This window comes from Notothenia coriiceps, unplaced genomic scaffold, assembly GCF_000735185.1.
Source record: "Notothenia coriiceps isolate Sejong01 unplaced genomic scaffold, NC01 NC01_scaffold00009652, whole genome shotgun sequence".
Classification (NCBI taxonomy): Eukaryota; Metazoa; Chordata; class Actinopteri; order Perciformes; family Nototheniidae; genus Notothenia; species Notothenia coriiceps.
The window spans coordinates 9953-14214 of record NW_011342353.1 but is presented as its reverse complement, the minus strand read 5'-3'; the positions used below and the strand labels follow the sequence as shown (position 1 = coordinate 14214).

Sequence of the window (4262 nt, the reverse complement as noted above, 5' to 3'; positions counted from 1 at the left end):
ACACACACACACACACACACACACACACACACCATGTATACATCACTTCAGGGGACATTACATTGACTTACATGCATTTCCTGGAGACTTATCCTAACCTTAACCATAACCAAGTCTTCACCCTAAAATTAATGATTCCCCTCATGGGGACCTCCAATTTGTCCCCATAAGGGAGGCGAGTCCCCACACGTGACTGTGTAAACAGATTTAGGTCCCCACAAGTATAGTATTGCTAGGCCACACACACACACACACACCCACACACACACACACACACATCTTACCATGTTTATCTATTTCGGTATTTTATATACGCATAATATTTTCAGAAAACTTGTAATACAATAATTAATTGTCTAAATGCCAATTATGACATGGGGAGGTTTCATGATGATATCTGTTAGTTAAATGTTTGACCCTATCACCTGTAGTGTGTACAACATGTATGCATTTCACAATACAATTTAAAGTCTGCTCTGATTGGTTAGCTGGCCGGCTCTGTTGTGATTGGTCAACCTGCTTAGAGATGTCCCGCCCCTTAGCCTATCACGTACAATGTGTTGGAGCGCTAGCCAATAGAAACGTGAGTGTAACATAGTGTGTCATTATGTTCTTAACATCCACACAAACCTATTTAGCACACTATAGGAAAGGGAATAAGGCTTCTTTAATTATATACATTTGCATTATTAAACATAACAATACAGAAAACTGGTCTTACAAAACACATTATAATTAAAAGTAATTCATCTGGGGAAGTTTCACGTTGATATCCATTAGGTAAATGTACCACATTAGATCAGATGCATTGCCTTTAATATAGAAGCATGACTTAATGGCTGATCCTGTGTTTGCACTTTACGGTGACCCTCAGTGCACATTTCCTCGCTCACTCATTTCCCACCTCGTTGTCTATTTTAACAAACACTCTAATGAGAAGTGTCATCGCGGAGGCATCTGGCAATTAACCACCGAGCGGCAGCACAGGAACTGATCCGTACAGAACGTACAGTACAAAGAGATAACACACCACCATTATCTACTTCAAAAGGCTCATTCAGCACAAACTGCATCAGCAAATATTGAGACTAACTATCTGTAACAGGTGTTGATGACGGTGTGTGAGCACCTGCTCGGCCATTTCAAATGTGGAGGTGCTGCTCTTTGTTTTAGATATGACTCTGCATTTATCAGATGATTCATACGCTGCTTTTGTTACATTACATCACATGTCACTTAGCGTTTATCCAAAGTGACTAACACACATTCAGTACTCCGGACAATCCCCACAGGAGCAATTTGGGGTGAAGTGTCTCAGGGACACAACGACATGCTGACTGCAGTGGGACTTGAACTTTCTACCCTCTGATTCGAAGATCAGCACACTAACCCACTGAGCCACAGCCTCCCCGTTGTTGCCAAAGATCAGTCGAAAATACAAAACTAAGTGTAGATCTTGTGGGCGATTTGGCTCTTAGGTTTTGTAAATAATTCTATATATTTAGTCTTTATAATACTTATCAGTGCAAAACTATTATGTAGGAGAGAAAATCATATGGCTTACTGAAGCACTTTTGATCAGTTTTGCCCTTACTACTTAGCAACCTAGTAAATACTTAATAAGAACTTTTAAGTATTCAGAATCAACCACTAAATTCATGGCAAACTAATGCAATAAAACTACGAAATACTGTATGAGTAGAGGCATTGACAATTTAGCTCCTTTTTTACTTCTTTCTCCGTGTCTGGAGCTGAGTTGATGCTGTCTTTCACCCACATATCCTTTTAACATAATGTCTGTCTCACATATTTTTATTTTATTAACATCAAATTGGATTCCTGTTCACACTTAACACAATTAATCGTAAACGTGATTGTGGTTAATGCTGCAGTTAAAGGTCCCATGTCATGGCCATTTATTTCTACTGATCATAATTCCATTGTTGAGGTCTACGAGAATAGATTTACATTGTTCAATGTTCCAAACTCACATTGGTTTCTCATACAGCATCTCTGTATAGTATGTGTATTCACTCTCTGTCCTACACGGCTTGTTGGAGCTCCGCCCCCTCCCTGTGAGCCCAGTGTGCTCTGATTGGTCGGGACGTTGCGAGGCTCGTTGCTACGAGGAGCGGACAGGTTTCCCGGTCGGCGATACAGCGAGACACAGCGAAACTCATCCTGAGCACACACAAACACTCACAGCCGAAGTAAAAACAATAAGTGTGGCTTGATATTGAGTAAGAAAAAGGTTTGTAACGCTGTGAGAATGGGTCTGCGGAGAGCCATCCCAACTCGTCTATTCCCAGCGTTCAGGGAGCTCTATGCAAATCAATGGGACTCCCTGTTAGTTAGCCAAGGGGTCCTGGTGTGTGAGGGGCTCCACGGATTGGTCCATTTGGGCCAATCCGGTCATTTGTTGTTGATTTGGGTGTTCACACGTCACAGAACCCAGGAAGCAAACAATGGAAAAAGAGAAATGTCCAACGAGGCGTTCTGGGGCAGCATAGACAGGTCTTCTCTGTGTTAGAGTTTTACTCCCTACAGGGTGTACTTTGAGGGTTTGAGACTCTGCAGACCGTTTACATGCAGAAAAACCTTCATAACACACAAGGGGACGGGTGATAACCAGAAAAGCATGACATGGGACCTTTAATAATGAAACATAACGTGCTGTTGGATAGCTGCTAGTCGCTCTGTTAGTACAGGTGTGTGTCTGCATCAGGCGGGACAGATAACAGCTTTTGACCGCTGTTAAATTGTAGTTTTTTTATGGTTTGTCCACCTCTTTAAGGTCAAAAATGCTGCACTGAATGAAATAAAAATCTGTAGGTCAACCCTTTGACTGGCTCTATGAATCATCCTCCCACAATACCATAATAACATTGTCTCTGCCCTCAACCTTATCCAGAACAGTGACGATAAATCATCCCCCTCAAATCAGAGATACACGGTGCCTCGATTGAATAAGGATCAGATAACTCTTAAATTAAATATGGGGCTTAATCCTAGAACACATGCACGTTTAACGGTCTTTTTTATGTTGAATATTGAGATGCTGTGATTCGGGACAAAATGCAAAAACATAAGAAATATGTAAAAAATCCAATTATATTTCACAGTTAGCTGCAGATTGAGCTGATTTGATTCACCAGCGTTGATATTTAATAATGAAGCACACAGCAGTGGATGTTAACGTCACACTGACAGACGTAAACACAGGCTGTTGTTGTTGTTGCTGTTGTTGCAGGTCTGATTCCCCCGCTATCCTCTCAAAATGGAAATGAAGTGATCAGCATGAGTCAGCGTCTAGAAGTTCAATTTCCTGTCCCCCTTATTTTTATAAACATTTCCCTCCTGTGTACGGTTCACTTTAACCTCATAAATACATGATGGAGAAGTCTTTATATTTAGACAGCCGGACAGAACAGCAACAGTTGTCGTCAACAAAGAAAACGCAGTGTTTTATAACTAACAGTGTCACAACTGAGAGCTTTAAAACCGTGGTGCCTTCAGGGACATAGAGAAATAGAGGGCAGGAAAAACCAACACTCATTGGTTCTACTCCTAAAGCTGTTTTTGTACTTGATGCGATGCTAATGCTAGCTAGCCATAATTACCCGCCAATGCTTTTTTGCTTAAGGTCATTGTATTAATCAGGGTTTTTCTAGAAATATATAGTATGAGGTTATACTATGGCGCGGATCTTAAAGGTCCCATGTCATGCTTTTCTGGTTGTTACCCGTCCCCTTGTGTGTTATGAAGCTTTTTCTGCATGTAAACGGTCTGCAGAGTCACAAACCCTCAAAGTACACCCTGTAGCGAGTAAAACTCTGTCTATGCTGCCCCAGAACGCCTCGTTGGACATTTCTCTTTTTCTTCCTGGGTACAGTGACGTTCCCATACCCAAATGGACCAATCCGTGGAGCCGTTACGTTAAGTCCGTGGATTGGTTCAAATGGACCAATCCGTGGAGCCGTTACGTTAAGTCCGTGGATTGGTTCAAATGGACCAATCCGTGGAGCCGTTACGTTAAGTCCGTGGATTGGTTCAAATGGACCAATCCGTGGAGCCGTTACGTTAAGTCCGTGGATTGGTTCAAATGGACCAATCCGTGGAGCCGTTACGTTAAGTCCGTGGATTGGTTCAAATGGACCAATCCGTGGACTTCCTCACGCACACACACTCAATCTTTTCTCAGCTGCAGCTCCGCCGATTTCTCCTCCCTGAGACGGCGAGGCGGTGAGGCTGTGAGTCGGTGT

At 42.3% G+C, this 4262-nt stretch overlaps 1 protein-coding gene across 1 annotated transcript in view; it reads left to right on the top strand.

Moving 5' to 3' along the window:
- Positions 1-4262, top strand: part of LOC104945446 (plexin A3-like) — a 42962-nt gene that overhangs the window by 34868 nt on the left and 3832 nt on the right. The window lies entirely within an intron of this gene.